The following is a 16,539-nucleotide window of genomic DNA, read 5'->3' as shown; positions in this document are numbered from 1 at the left end:
TCAGCAGGTGGGTATTGTAGTTGTAGGAATGCATGATAGAGATCTTGTAGGTGTTTGTCTCTGTCTGAGGGGTTGGAGCAAATGCGGTTATATCGTAGCGCTTGGCTGTAGACAATGGATCGAGTGGTATGATCTGGATGAAAGCTAGAGGCATGTAGGTAGGAATAGCGGTCAGTAGGTTTCCGATATAGGGTGGTATTTATGTGACCATCGCTTATTAGCACCGTAGTGTCCAGGAAGTGGATCTCTTGTGTGGACTGGTCCAGGCTGAGGTTGATGGTGGGATGGAAATTGTTGAAATCATGGTGGAATTCCTCAAGAGCTTCTTTTCCATGGGTCCAGATGATGAAGATGTCATCAATGTAGCGCAAGTAGAGTAGGGGCATTAGGGGACGAGAGCTGAGGAAGCATTGTTCTAAGTCAGCCATAAAAATGTTGGCATACTGTGGGGCCATGCGGGTACCCATCGCAGTGCCGCTGATTTGAAGGTATACATTGTCACCAAATGTGAAATAGTTATGGGTCAGGACAAAGTCACAAAGTTCAGCCACCAGATTAGCCGTGACAGTATCTGGGATACTGTTCCTGACGGCTTGTAGCCCATCTTTGTGTGGAATGTTGGTGTAGAGGGCTTCTACATCCATAGTGGCTAGGATGGTGTTTTTAGGAAGATCACCAATGGACTGTAGTTTCCTCAGGAAGTCAGTGGTGTCTCGAAGATAGCTGGGAGTGCTGGTAACGAAGGGCCTGAGGAGGGAGTCTACATAGCCAGACAATCCTGCTGTCAGGGTGCCAATGCCTGAGATGATGGGGCGTCCAGGATTTCCAGGTTTATGGATCTTGGGTAGCAGATAGAATACCCCAGGTCGGGGCTCCAGGGGTGTGTCTGTGCGGATTTGTTCTTGTGCTTTTTCAGGGAGTTTCTTGAGCAAATGCTGTAGTTTCTTTTGGTAACTCTCAGTGGGATCAGAGGGTAATGGCTTGTAGAAAGTGGTGTTGGAGAGCTGCCTAGTAGCCTCTTGTTCATACTCCGACCTATTCATGATGACGACAGCACCTCCTTTGTCAGCCTGTTTGATTATGATGTCAGAGTTGTTTCTGAGGCTGTGGATGGCACTGTGTTCTGCATGGCTGAGGTTATGGGGTAAGCGATGCTGCTTTTCCACAATTTCAGCTCGTGTATGTCGGCGGAAGCAGTCTATGTAGAAATCCAGGCTGCTGTTTCGACCTTCAGGAGGAGTCCACCCAGAATCCTTCTTTTTGTAGTGTTGGCAGGAAGGTCTCTGTGGGTTAATATGTTGGTCAGAGGTGTGTTGGAAATATTCCTTGAGTCTGAGACGTCGAAAATAGGGTCACATAAACACCACCCTATATCGGAAACCTACTGACCGCTATTCCTACCTACATGCCTCTAGCTTTCATCCAGATCATACCACTCGATCCATTGTCTACAGCCAAGCGCTACAATATAACCGCATTTGCTCCAACCCCTCAGACAGAGACAAACACCTACAAGATCTCTATCATGCATTCCTACAACTACAATACCCACCTGCTGAAGTGAAGAAACAGATTGACAGAGCCAGAAGAGTACCCAGAAGTCACCTACTACAGGACAGGCCCAACAAAGAAAACAACAGAACGCCACTAGCCATCACCTTCAGCCCCCAACTAAAACCTCTCCAACGCATCATCAAGGATCTACAACCTATCCTGAAGGATGACCCATCACTCTCACAGATCTTGGGAGACAGACCAGTCCTTGCTTACAGACAGCCCCCCCAATCTGAAGCAAATACTCACCAGCAACCACACACCACACAACAGAACCACTAACCCAGGAACCTATCCTTGCAACAAAGCCCGTTGCCAACTCTGTCCACATATCTATTCAGGGGATACCATCATAGGGCCTAATCACATCAGCCACACTATCAGAGGCTCGTTCACCTGCGCATCTACCAATGTGATATATGCCATCATGTGCCAGCAATGCCCCTCTGCCATGTACATTGGCCAAACTGGACAGTCTCTACGTAAAAGAATGAATGGACACAAATCAGACGTCAAGAATTATAACATTCAAAAACCAGTTGGAGAACACTTCAATCTCTCTGGTCACTCGATCACAGACCTAAGAGTGGCTATACTTCAACAAAAAAGCTTCAGAAACAGACTCCAACGAGAGACTGCTGAATTGGAATTAATTTGCAAACTGGATACAATTAACTTAGGCTTGAATAGAGACTGGGAATGGATGAGTCATTACACAAAGTAAAACTATTTCCCCATGGTATTTCTCCCCCCCCCCCACTGTTCCTCTGATATTCTTGTTAACTGCTGGAATTAGCCTACCTTGCTTGTCACCATGAAAGGTCCCCCCCCCCCCCCCCGCTGGTGATGGCTTATCTTAAGTGATCACTCTCCTTACAGTGTGTATGATAAACCCATTGTTTCATGTTCTCTGTGTGTGTGTGTGTGTGTGTGTATATAAATCTCTCCTCTGCTTTTTCCACCAAATGCATCCGATGAAGTGAGCTGTAGCTCACGAAAGCTTATGCTCTAATAAATTTGTTAGTCTCTAAGGTGCCACGTGTACTCCTTTTCTAGTTGTGACATTATGGGTGTAATAAACTATCTCATTGAATGGTGAAAGGGCCAGAAAGAGTTAGTTAACTCACAGACTGACCTGACCCATGGCCGAACTTTAGAGACTGGTTATGAAGATATGTAAATGAATAGAGCTTTGAAATGCAAGCCTGTATTGTTAGAGACAGAAGGGTAGATGTCTGTTCAGGTCTTGTGATGTAAGCAAATAAGTCTTGTCTATTGCTATAGCTTTGATTCAAAGATCAAAAAAGGAATAATAACATTTAGGAAGACACTTGAGTGAAATAGTATTATTGTCAATATGTCTCTTTGAAGGTTGTGGTAACCTGTAGCTGAACTGTTTAATGGATAAATTACCATGTACTAATTGCCATGATGTTTAGGAGAAGGAAAGTTAAGCCTATTGTTTTCTCAGGCCAAAAGGCTGCTGGAAATGTATAAAAACCTTGGGACATGATCCTTCTTCATCTCAGATCTGCTTTGGGTTTCAAGAGGGGGAAACCTTAAGCCATAAGGATTGAGATCCCCAGTCACTGACTGGAGTCACCCTGAATATGGACAATGGACTAGAATCTATGGAATATTTCTAAAAAGACTTTTGGCAACTACAAGCTACGTATCTGAACCTCAAGAATTGAATTGAAGTCTGTACGTATACTGATCTTTTAACCAATTGTCTCTCTTTTCTTTTTTAATAAATTTTAGTTTAGTTAACAAGAATTGACTATAAGCGTGTATTTGGGTTAAGATCTAAGTTATAATTGTACTTGGGTGTGTGGCTGGTCCTTTGGGGTCAGAAGAACCTTTTCTTGTATATGATGAAATAAGATTTTCAGTAATCATTATCATAACTGATATATGTGCCTGGATGAAGGTCTGAGGCTGGGTACTTTAAGGGAACTGCGTTGTTTGGACATCTGAGTAACTTGTATGGTAATTTCAGAGTAGCAGCCGTGTTAGTCTGTATTCGCAAAAAGAAAAGGAGTACTTGTGGCACCTTAGAGACTAACAAATTTATTAGAGCATAAGCTTTCATGAGCTACAGCTCACTTCATCGGATGCATTTGGTGGAATGCATCCGATGAAGTGAGCTGTAGCTCACGAAAGCTTATGCTCTAATAAATTTGTTAGTCTCTAAGGTGCCACAAATACTCCTTTTCTTTTTGTATGGTAATATAGAAGCTGTTTTGTGCTGGCTTGGTAAATTTAAGTATTGGAATATCCACCAGCTTTTGGGGTTTGTCTGCCCCGTTCTGTTTGCACGTCACCCTAATTGAGTGACCTCAGCTGGCTCCCACGGGCAGCATCGTCACACTAGTCTAACCCAAATTCAATACATTATAAGGCCCTGCAAACAGCTTGTGCATGTGCTAAACTCTGGACTGCAGGACTACTCATGTGATCCAATTTAAGCCCGTGTGCCACGCTTTGCAGAATAGAGACTTTTTCCACAATATTCTGCCAAGATGTACAACTCCACCAACTCCCATATACATGGTTTGAAATGTCACCAGGAAGTTTGAAACCCAGGTGCATGTAGGTTATTCTTTAGTCTACAGATGAGCCACCCCTGGCTGTCAATGATGGGAACTGGAATTGTGGCTGCTCAGACTCTCTGAAAAACCAGGCTCTATGTAAGCTATGAAATAGATCATTCTTGTTATAAGGATATTTTGGATGTACTTGTTCATGGTGCAATTAATGCAAAACTATATTTATAGCTATTAGGCAAATCCCCTGCAATCTAGTATGCCCCCGCACTGGCCTGTGTGGTCTACCAGGAAATTTAACTGGTACCAAGACGAAGGAACCAAGGAATACATAGTAGGCTGCATTTCTTCCTTCTACTTCCCCCATGCCCAAAAGTTATCTCCTGTCTCCCTCCTGTGAAAACTCATGTCCAGGTTTCCTCCTCAACTCCTCATCTTCCTCCCTGGCGTCTAAATGAGAGAAATGTAAGGGGAAGAAAATAAAAAGAGAAACAGACTGAGACCTACTACAGAGAGGCCCGTGAAATGGAGATTAATAAAAACAACAGACAAGCATGAACATCTGTTCTTTTTATTCCATTATTTAGATAACTGCAGCATTGGCTCTAACCACAGCAAGAACAATGTAAGACAGTACCATCTCTACTAACACACATCTCTATCCAAAGTCATGGATTTTAAGTACCTTACCCACTCCATATACAGGCTATTTTAAATCCATTTTGTATACAGACTAGATATATAGCAAAAAGGATTTTATATAACAAAATTTGCACTTATTACTACTGGGGGGGATTCTGCCCCCCCAAAAAATAAAAATTATGTGCACAATATTTTAAAATTCTGCATATTTTATTTGTCAAAATAATGCAATATAATCATGCCAGTTTCAATTATTTTGGTAATTTGTTTAAACTACAATACAATAGACGGAGAATGGGAATGGGGCCCATTGGAGGAAATCCCCAAACTCCCTTGTCTAATAATAATGTAGCTAGTTTTGACCCTTTATTTCCAGTTATTAGTCAACAAATATATGCAGTCATATGCTCAGTGTTACATCATAGGCAACTGAAGAGAAATTGAGGGTTGGGGAAATCAAACTCACAATTTATATTGGCTGCTGACCATCTCCAGAAAGGTTAACACCAAAGAAGTAATGGAGTACATTTTGACAGGAATGTTTTTCAGTCCAAAAATTTAGACCAGTTCTAATCACTAAAGCACCCTACGCATTTATAAGGACATACTGTCCTTTACACCACTCTGGCAATGTAAAGGAGCTGTAAATCTTTTACACCTGTTTCATACGCGTGAGGGAATTCACAAAGACAATGGAAACAATTCACTAAGCAGGCTGGCTGCTACATTCTGCTCTGCCCCACGCCTTCCTCCTCAGAAACACACCAAAGGCCTGCCTCTCCATGCTGAACGTGCTGCAATAGCGAGCAAGAGGGAAAGAGTCTCTCTCTCTCACGCACATCTGCGCAGCGCCCCTCTACCCTCAACCTGTCCCCCAGTGATTTACTCTCTACCAGGTGCTCTGAGTGCCTGAAGCAACCTGCCTACACTGCTGGGGAGGGACGTATGACCGCTATTGTAGGCTTCCTTTTGCTTCCCCATCAGAAGTCATTTTTCTTCAGGGAAGCAAAGAAAGCTGTGGGGGACATGAATTCTGTGCATGTGCAGTGATGCAGAATTCCCCCAGGAGTAACTTATAAAATATAATGCCAGACATCAGAGGATCTCTGCTTACAGTTGTGATGAAGAGGGAATGTTCTTAATGTTTTCTCTGAATACTGTGTGTGTGCCTCAGTTTCCCCTAGGCATTTCTTAAGTATCTATTTGGTGGGATAAGGGTGTGATTGTTGCAGATCCCTAGAGAGCCAGTGTGATGGTGTCTGCACAGAGAATGGCCAACACTCTGTCTCCTGGCAACTGATGGCCTTGGCCCCTCCCCTGCAAGGTGCGAGTTGAAGGTGTTGGAGAACAAAAAGATCAGGTGGCCTCCTGGCCCGGGAAAGAGACAAAGGCCAGAAGAGGGGTGGGGGGGGGAGGGTCAGTTTGGAGCTGGCTGGGGAAATGGAGGGTGGCCCAGATGGGGCTCTGGGCTCCCTGCTCCCCAAGATGGACCTGACTGAGGGGTCCTGTTCTCTGTACCTACAAGCTCTGTTTTAGACCATGTTCCTGTCATCTAATAAACCTTCTGTTTTACTGGCTGGCTGAGAGTCATGTCTGACTGTGGAATTGGGGTGTAGGGCCCTCTGGCTTCCCCAGGAGCCCCGCTGGTGCGGACTCACTGTGGGAAGTACATGGTGTAAAGAGGGGATGCTGAATTCTCCAAGATCAGCCCCAGGAAGGCCAAAGTTGTGTAAGCTTCTTGCCCTGGAGACAGTATGCTCAGAGAGGAGGCATGCTTCTCCAGGGTTCTGACTGGCTTCGTATGGAGTAGTTCCAGAGCATCGCCCGGTGACTCTGTGACAACTGCAACTACAGTTCCTATGAGCAAGTTCCTTCATGCTATACCATCCTTTTCTGATCCCTATAACTGGATCAAGTTTATGGGCCAAGCATCCAACAAGGATAACAGCTTAAATAGAGCAATTGAACTGTATTCTTCTGTTTACAAAGAAACCTTAAAAAATAATCAGGTGTGTTCTGCTCTATGGTCCTTTTCTAGGACATGCTTCTTCTGAATCTATCAGGGTTTTTGGAAACTGCAATGTGTGAAAATGTACCAGTTTGGATAACAATTATTGCTTTTGGGAGATAGTAGTTTTTAAAGAACAAATCACATTTTCAGATCCATGTCTGAGTTGCATACCTCATTGCAGCCAAATAATTACCATCCTCCCAAAACTGTGCACCAGGAAAGTGATGGCAGAAAAGGGATCTAACAATAAGAATGGCCATACTGGGTCAGACCAAAGGTCATCTTCCCCAGAATCCTGTCAATGACAGTGGCCAATGTCCACAGAGGGAATGAACAGACAAGTAATCATCAAGTGAGCCAACTCCTGTCCCTCATTCCCAGCTTCTGGCAAACAGAGGCTAGGGACACCATTCCTGCCCATCCTGGCTAAAAGCCATGGATGGATCTATCCTCCATGAATTTATCTAGTTCTTTTTTGAACTCTGTTATAGTCTTAGCAAGGAGTTCCACAGGTTGACTGTGTGTTGTGTGAAGAAATACTTCCTTTAATTTGTTTTAAACCTGCTGCCTATTAATTTCATTTGGTTACCCCATTTCTTATGTTAGGAGAAGTCGTAAATAACACGTCCTTATCTACTTTCTCTACACCAGTCATGATTTTATAGACCTCTGTCATATACCCCTTTAGTCGTCTCTTTTCCAAGCTTAAAAGTCCCAGTCTTATTAATCTCTCCTCATCTGGAAGCCGTTCCATACCCCTAATCATTTTTGTTGCCCTTTTCTGAACCTTTTCCAATTCCACTATATCTTTCTGAGATGGGATGACCACATCTGCACACATTATTCAAGATGTGGGCGTACCATGGATTTTTTGAGGCAATGAAATATTTTCTGTCTTATCTATCTCTTTCTTAATGATTCTGAACATTCTGTTCGCTTTTTTGACTGCTGCTGCCCATCAAGTGGATGTTTTCAGAGAACTATCCACAGTGACCCCAAGATCTCTTTCTTGAGTGATAACAACTAATTTAGATCCCATCATTTTATATGTATAGTTGGGATTATGTTTTCCTATGTGCATTTCTTTACATTGATCAACATTGCATTCCATCTGCCATTTTGTTGCCCAGTCAACCAGTTTTGTGAGATTCTTTTGTAGCTCTTCGCAGTCTGCTTGGGACTTAACTATCTTGAGTAGTTTTGTATCATCTGCAAATTTTGCCACCTCACTGTTTACCCCTTTTTCCAGATCATTTATGAATATGTTGAATAAGACTGGTCCCAGTACAGACCCCTGGAGGACACCACTATTTACATCTCTCATTCTGACAAAGGACTTGTATTCCCTTAACTAGTTACCAATCCCTGAGAGGACCTTCCCTCTTATCCCACGGCAGCTTACTTTGCTTAAGAGCCTTTTGGGTACGTCTACATTACGAAATTAGGTCAAATTTATAGAAGTTGATTTTTTAGAAAGCGATTTTATTCAGTCGATTGTGTGTCCCCCAACTTAAGACCATTAAGTAGGAAGAGTGTGTCCACAGTACCAAGGCTAGCTTACATTGACTTCTGGAGCATTGCACTGTGGGTAGCTATCCCACAGTTCCTGCAGTCTCTGCCACCCATTGGAATTCTGGGTTGAGATCCCAATGCCTGATGGGGCAAAAAACATTGTCGCGGGTGATTCTGGGTACATGTTGTCAGGCCCCCCATCCCTCCCTCCCTCCGTGAAAGCAACGGCAGACAATCGTTTCACGCCTTTTTTCCTGGGTTACCCGTGCAGATGCCATACCACGGCAAGCATGGAGACTGCTCAGCTCACCGCCACCATACGTCTTCTGGGTGCTGGTAGACATGGGACTGCATTGCTACACAGTAGCAGCTCATTGCCTCATGGCAGCAGATGGTGCAGTATGACTTGTATCTATCCTCGTCATCTCCTGGGTGCTCCTGGAAGACCTCGGTAAGATCTGTCAGAGGCGCCTGGGCAGACGTGGGTGCTCCTTGCAGACCTCAGTAAGGTCTGTCAGGGGTGCCTGGACATAAATGGGAGTGACTTAGGTCATTCTTTTCTTTAAGTTTTGTCTAATGGAGATTCAGTGCTGCCTGGAATATTGGCAGAGGGATAGCTCAGTGGTTTGAGCATTGGCCTGCTAAACCCAAGTTGTGGGTTCAATCCTTGAGGGGGCCATTCTGCCTTGGGCTGCTCTCCCTGTCAACAGCACTGCGAGGACCCAGGAGATGCTGACAGCTAGCAGTTGTGCTGCACTGTCTGCTGGTGAGCCCAGGAGATGATGGCTAGCAGTCGTACTGCACCATCTGCTGCCAGCCTACCCCTTGCTCCCCACTCCCTCCATGAAAGCAATGGCCAACAATCATTTCATGCCTTTTTCTGTGCGGGCGCCATATTGCTGTCAGCATAGTCATCCACCCACCGCTTCTGCTGCCACTCTGCTCTCCTGCTCACACCATACCACGGCAAGCATGGAGCCCGCTCAGATCACCGCGGCAGTTGTGACCACTCTAAACACCATGCACATTATCCAGCAGTATATGCACAACCAGAACCTGCAAAAGCAGACAAGTAGGCAATGGCAGCGCGGTGAGGAGAGTGATAAGGACATGACACAGATTTCTCTCAAAGTAGGCCCCCGGCAATTTGGCCACCCTGGTGGCAATAGGGCAAGCTAATGCCGTGGAATGCCGATTCTGGGCACGGGAAACGAGCACAGACTGGTAGGACCACATAATGTTGCAGGTCTGGAATGATTCCCAATGGCTGCAAAACTTTTGCATGCGTAAGGACACTTTCATGGAACTTTGTGACTTGCATTCCCCTGCCCTGAAGCACTAGAATATCAAGATGAGAGCAGCCCTCACAGTTCACAAGTGAGTGGCGATAGCCCTCTGGAAGCTTGCAACGCCAGACAGCTACCGGTCAGTCAGGAATCAATTTGGAGTGGACAAATCTACTGTGGGGGCTGCTGTGATCCAAGTAGCCAACGTGATCACTGACCTGCTGCTATCAAGGGTAGTGACTGTGGGAAATGTGCAGCTCATAGTGGATGGCTTTGCTGCAATGGGATTCCTTAACTGTGGTGGGGCAATAGATGGAACGCAAATTCCTATCTTTGGACCGGACCACCAAGGCAGCCAGTACATAAACCAAAAGGGGTACTTTTCAATGGTGCTGCAAGCACTGTTGGATCACAAGGGATGTTTCACCAACATCAATGTGGGATGGCCGGGAAAGGTACATGACACTTGCATCTTCAGGAACTCTGGTCTGTGGGAACAGCTGCAGGAAGGGACTTACTTTCCAGACCAGAAAATAACCGTTCGGGATGTTGAAATGCCTATAGTTATCCTTGGGGACCCAGCCTACCTCTTAATGCCATGGCTCATGAAGCCATACACAGGCAGCCTGGACAGTAGTCAGGAGCTATTCAACTGCAAGTGCAGAATGGTGGTAGAATGTGCATTTGGATGTTTAAAAGCACGCTGGCGCAGTTTACTGACTCGGTTAGTCCTCAGTGAAACCAATATTCCCATTGTTATTACTGCTTGCTGTGTGCTCCACAATATCTGTGAGAGTAAGGGGGAGACATTTATGGTGGGGTGGGAGGTTGAGGAAAATCATCTGGCCGCTGATTATGTGCAGCCAGACACCAGGGTGGTTAGAAGAGCACAGCAGGGCACGCTGTGCATCAGAGAAGCTTTGAAAACCAGTTTCATGACTGGCCAGGCTACAGCGTGAAAGTTCTGTTTGTTTCTCCTTGATGAAAACCCACCCCCTTGGTTCACTCTACTTCCCTGTAAGCCAACCTCCCTCTCCTCCCCACTGTGATCACCGCTTGCAGAGTCAATAAAGTCATTGTTGTTTCAAATTCATGCATTCTTTATTAATTCATCACACAAATGGGGGGATAACTGCCAAGGTAGCCCGGGAGGGGTGGGAGAGGAGGGAAGCACCGAGTGAGGTAGTGGAGGAGGGGAGGATGGAAGGACAAGGCCACACTGCACTTCAAAACTTGTTCAATGCCAGCTTTCTGTTGCTTGGGCAGTCCTCTGGGGTGGAGTGGTTGGGTGCCCGGAGGCCCCGCTTCTGCATTCTTGGGCGTCTGGGTGAGGAGGCTATGGAACTTGGGGAGGAGGGCAGTTGGTTACACAGGGGCTGCAGCAGTGCTCTGTGCTCCTGCTGCCCTTCCTGCACCTCAACCATACACTGGAGCATAACAGTTTGATCCTCCAGTAGCCTCAGCATTGCATCCTGCCTCCTCTCATTAAGCTGACACCACCTCTCCTCTCGCTCATCCCTCCTGTCCTCGCATTCATTTTGTGCATTCCTGGACTCCCTCCACGCATTGTGCTGAGTTCTTTCAGCATGGGAGGACTGCATGAGTTCAGAGAACATTTCATCGTGAGTGCATTTTTTTTGGCTTCTAATCTTTGATAGCCTCTGGGATGGAGAGGATACATGGAGTGATGAAACATTTGCAGCTGTGGGAGGGAAAAAAGGGAGATGAGTCTTTAAAGAGAGACATTTTAAAGAACAATGGGTAGACTCTTCCATGGTGAACCAAGCTATTAATATTACATAGCATGTGTGCTTTCTTTACAAGGTCACATTTTGCCTCTCATATCAAGGGCCTGCCGGTATGGTGTGAGAGATCACACACACAGGGCCGGTGAGCAACAGAATTCGACTTGCAGGCAGACATGGTAAGCCACAGTCTTTTGGCTTCTTTAACCTAACATGTGGGAATGGTTTTAAACAGCAGCGCCCTCATTTCACATATCAAGCACCTGTTGGGTTGGCCCTTTAAAAGGAGGGGCTGCGGTTTTTGGGTTAACGTGCAGCACAAACCCAACTAAACACCCCCCTGCACACACACCCCAATTCTCTGGGATGATTGCTTCACCCCTCCCCTCACTGCATGGCTAACAGCAGGGATGATTTCTGTTCAGCCACAAGCAAACAGCCCAGCAGAAATGGTCACTTCTGAATGTCCCCTTAATAAAATTCCCCTATTTCAACCAGGTGACCATGAATGATATCACTCTCCTGAGGATAACACAGAGAGATGAAGAACGGATGTTGCTTGAATGCCAGCAAACACCGGGACCATACGCTGTCATGCTTTGTTATGCAATGATTCCAGACTACATGCTGCTGGCCTGCCGTGGTAAAATGTCCTACCATGGAGGACAGAATAAGGCTGCCTTCCCCAGAAACCTTTTGCAAAGGCTTTGGGAGTACATCCAGGAGAGCTTCACTGAGATGTCCCTGGAGGATTTTCCAGTAGCTGTACTGGCCGCGAATGCATCCCAAGTCTTCAGGGCAAATTAATCATTAAACATGCTTTCTTTTAAACAGTGTATTATATTTACAGAGGTGCACTCACCAGCGGTCCCTTCTCTGCCTTCTAGGACTGGGAGCCCACCTCCAGTGGGTTGGGAGGGTACTAGATCCAGGGTGAAAAACAATTCCTGGCTGTCGGGGAAAACGGTTTCTCCACTTGCTTGCTGTGCTTCAACCTCCTCCTCATCTTCCTCATCCCCAAAATCCACATCCCTGTTGTGTGAGAGTCCATTGATGGAGTCCACACACAGGGTTGGGGTAGTTGTAGGGGCACCCTCTAGAATGGCATGCAGCTCATCATAGAAGTGGCACGTCTGGGGCTCTGACCCGGAGCATCCGTTTGCCTCTCTGGTTCTTTGGTAGGCTTGTCTGAGCTCCTTAAATTTCACGCGGCACTGCTGCAGGTTCCTGTTATAGCCTCTGTCCTTCACGCCCTTGGAGATTTTTTTCAAATATTTTGGCATTTTGTCTTTTCGAACAGAGTTCTGGTAGCACAGATTCATCTCCCCATACAGCAATCAGATCCCATACCTCCCATTCAGTCCATGCTGGAGCTCTTTTGCGATTCTGGGACTGCATGGTCACCCATGCTGATGAGCTCTGCATGGTCACCTGTGCTGATTAGCCCACCACTCTGGCCAAACAGGAAATGAAATTCAAAAGTTCACTGGGCTTTTCTTGTCTACCTGGACAGTGCATCCGAGTTGAGAGTGCTGTCCAGATCGGTCAGAATGGAGCACTCAGGGATAGCTCTGGGAGGCCAATACCGTCAAATTGCATCTACACTATCCCAAATTGGACCCTGCAAGGTCGATTTCAGCGCTAATCCACTCGTCGGGGAGGAGTACAGAAACTGGTTTTAAGAGCCCTTAAAGTCAGAAAAAATGGCTTCGTAGTGTGGACGGGTGCAGGGCTAAACTGATCTAATGCTGCTAAGTCCGACCTAAACTCATAGTGTAGACCAGGGCTTTGTGAGGGACCTTGTCAAAGCCTTTCTGAAAATCTAAGTACACTATAGCCAGGGGATCCCTTGTTCACATGCTTATCGGCTTCCTCAAAAGGATTCTAGTAGATTGGTGAGGCATGATTTCCCTTTACAAAAACCATGTTGACTTTCCCCCACCAAATTATGTTGATCTATGTGTCTGACAATTTTGTTCTTTGCTATAATTTCAACCAGTTTTCCTGGTACTGAAGTCAGGCTTACCAGCCTGTAGTTGCCAGAATCCTCTCTGGAGCCCTTTTTAAAAATTGGCATCACATTAGCTATCCTCCAGTCATTTGGTATCGAAAAAAGTTCTCAAGATCCACTGGAGGAGAACACAAATAATTCTGACTGGTGCTAGCCATGTGCATCACATTTCATAACATGCTGTGTTTCACAAAAAGTAGTCTATGTATTAAGGATGGGGAAACTGCTTTGGATAAAATAGGAGCTGACCAACACTATAGCCTTGGTTATAAAACAAAACTTTGAGATCCAAGGTTGCTTGCTCAACTTTTTCCATCCCCATTATTTTTCATTGATCTCTGCACTTCCTGGTTTGAGCTGGCACTAGGAACCAAGTACTGCATTAGAACACAGACTACCATTCTTGATATCTCTCTATTCTGACAATGTTTCTGGTTGGAAGAGTTTCACCCTAATTTTACTGACAAGAACTTTGGAGAAGGCTACAACAAGCATTCAAATGTCTGGCTGATCTAACCAAACCAAATCTCCAAACTTTTGTCATCTGCCCACCACTAATGTGTCCAGTGGCAGGCCTTATGTAGTGATCTGGTCCAGTAGAGCCGGTGGTAATTCTGAGATTTCCATCCTGGCCAAGACCGCTTCAGCATTAGAACGCTCATAATTACGCTTCATCTCCAGGGTTTTGGGTGCTTATTGGAACCCATTACTAACATGTTAGTGTTGTAGTAGGGCTGGTCAACACTTTTCCAACCAAACTAGTTTTTTGCAGGCAAATTGGATCTTTGACTCATCAATTATTTATTTATTTATTTTTACAAGAACTGTCTGCTTTACATGGAAAAAAAGTCTCAACTATTCATCAAAAAACTGAACACCGAAACCCCCAAAATGTTTCTTTGGAAATACTGCCATGGTACCCCATTCGAGCTGGGGCTCAGGTGCCTCATACCCCCATTTATCTCTGTGGGCTCAGTTCCCCAGCCTATGCTGCATCTTGGTGACTTAGGAAAAGGGGAGAATGTAGTGCATCATGAGATATGTAGGTAAGCCAGGGAGCCTTGCCCACAGAGGAGACTAGGGGTACCTGGAACTAGGCACCCCAGTGGCATTTACTAATAGACATTTTTGGTTTTCAGCCAAAGTTTTAGGTTAAGTTTTGGGGGTTTGATTTTTTGCCAAAAAAAATATATAAAAATTATCCATGGAAGACAAAAATTTTCTGATCAGCTAATTTTTAGCCTGTTCTTAAACATCTGAGAGTTTTTAAGTAGAAGTATGTAGTTAACAATGTATTTAACATCAAGGTACATATTATATACATGTAATCTGGCAAATGGACAATCCAATGTACACAGTGGTCACATTGTTATACTGTATTTTGACTATTAGGGCCAAATTTTACAGGGGTCATAACTCAGCCTCTTATTTTGCGCTGATATTTAGCTCTCTAACAGCCTAATCACAATGAGTGCAGGGGCAGTACTGCTAGTGCAGAATGTGAAGCCATTTTTAGAAGTATAGTATGAATGTAAGGGGTTATCCCATTGAGTGTCTTCTGGATTTTTTGTTTGCTTTTTTTCAGTAAATAGAGAGCACCCTTTGTTTGCCTGCTGGTGGAATGATTGCAGTAGCAGATCCCATGAGGAGGCAAAAAAGCTCCTGCATTAATCAGGGGTAATCTTGCCCTTTTTTCAAAATACTGTCACAAAGCAACATCATGTGTGTTCTTCAGTAGTTTGGGAAATCTGAAAGTTGGCTGGATGGTAATGAGGTGAGGATTTATCATTGACAAACCAATCTACTCTTGTACCAAAGATTGCATCAAGAACAGGAAATGTTACATTGCTAACCCCATCTTTGTTTACAGTTTCTATGCTGACACCAACATAATACTACCACCTTGGTCTTAGCAAACCAAAACCTGGCTCTTTCTTTCTGTGCTTTTTCCAGCATGTTTTAGCCATTGGTTTTCACTACGTAGTTTTTCAGAACAGGGCAAAGGTGTCTTTTTTTAAATGCGTCCCCCACGCCATCCTCGCTTTAATGTAGTTACTGGATGAAAGGTGCAAGAAGTTGTCTGTGGCCAGCCACATCCTGTTCGACCAAACACCTTCAACTTGGCTCTTTCAGCAGACAGCATTTTCCCTTGCTAGCATGACTAATATAACCATAAATACTTCTAGTGCATGGGAAAGTTTCCCGTCAGCTTTCAGAGGGCAGCTGCAACCCTCTGCTGCAGAAAGCTTTTCTTGCAGAAGGGAGTCTTAGGGAATAGCGCCTTCTCTTCAGATTTTCTTCTTAGTAAAAGGTGCTAGAAAGACTCATGCAACAAGAAAACTCCCCCAGCCACCCCATCCCTGCATCAGTCATCTTTATGAGACTCATTCCTCTAGCTTCAGGCTGGCTCACAGCACACGGTCCCCCTTGCTAGTGGAGTCTAACTATAGATTTTCTCTGGTTCACCCAGGCACATGGTCTATTTGAATTTTGTTAAAAGTGCTGACATAGTAATTTCATGGTTACTGCACAAGAACTCAAGAGAGACAGTGAAATCTTGCAAGGCCTTGTGATAATTCCCCTATAACAATGTCACCAGTGTGTGGCAGCTTCTAATGCAGTTGATAGGAGAGCCCTTTTAAGCCTTGTGTGTGCTGACATTGCAGTTTTTTTGGGTTTCAGCTTACTCCCAACACAGCCAGTTTGTAGTCTAAGACAATAATTCTCAACGAGGGCTACGTGTACCCCTGGGGGTATGCAGAGGTCTTCCAGGGGGTACATCAACTCATCTAGATATTTGCCTAGTTTTGCAACAGGCTACAGAAAAAACACTAGCGAAGTCAGTACAAACTAAAATTTCATACGACTCGTCTATACTGCTCTATATGCTATACACTGAAATATAAGTACAGTATTTATATTCCAATTGATTCATTTTATAATATGGTAAAAATGAGAAAGTCAGCAATTGTTCAGTAATAGTGTGCTGTGACACTTGGATTTTTATGTCTGATTTTGTAAGTTTAAGAAAGGAGAAACTTGGGGGTACACAAGACAAATCAGATTCTTGAAAGAGGTACAGTAAGCTGGAAAGATTGACAGCCACTGCTCTAAGAAGTAAATGCACAGATACTCAAATGAGCACTCCCAGAACTGATTAGGAATGGCCCATGCGCTTCTGCCTCTACATGCTTGTATGTTTTTTTCCCTCCCATCATCTGTTTCTGTGTTG

The 16,539-nt window shown here is 44.8% G+C and overlaps 1 long non-coding RNA gene across 1 annotated transcript; it reads right to left on the bottom strand.

Annotated features, from left to right (window-relative positions):
* Positions 1 to 2,319: 2,319 nt before the first annotated feature.
* Positions 2,320 to 11,248, bottom strand: LOC122458543. The gene is made up of 3 exons (XR_006278587.1): positions 11,106 to 11,248; positions 7,379 to 7,381; positions 2,320 to 2,329 (listed from the first exon to the last, which is right to left on the bottom strand). It is a non-coding gene; the product is annotated as an uncharacterized LOC122458543 (long non-coding RNA).
* Between the last annotated feature and the right edge of the window lie 5,291 nt (positions 11,249 to 16,539).

This window comes from Dermochelys coriacea, chromosome 2 (assembly GCF_009764565.3).
Source record: "Dermochelys coriacea isolate rDerCor1 chromosome 2, rDerCor1.pri.v4, whole genome shotgun sequence".
Taxonomy (NCBI): domain Eukaryota; kingdom Metazoa; phylum Chordata; order Testudines; family Dermochelyidae; genus Dermochelys; species Dermochelys coriacea.
The sequence above is the reverse complement of the archived record's forward strand: the minus strand, read 5'-3'. Positions and strand labels throughout refer to the sequence as shown.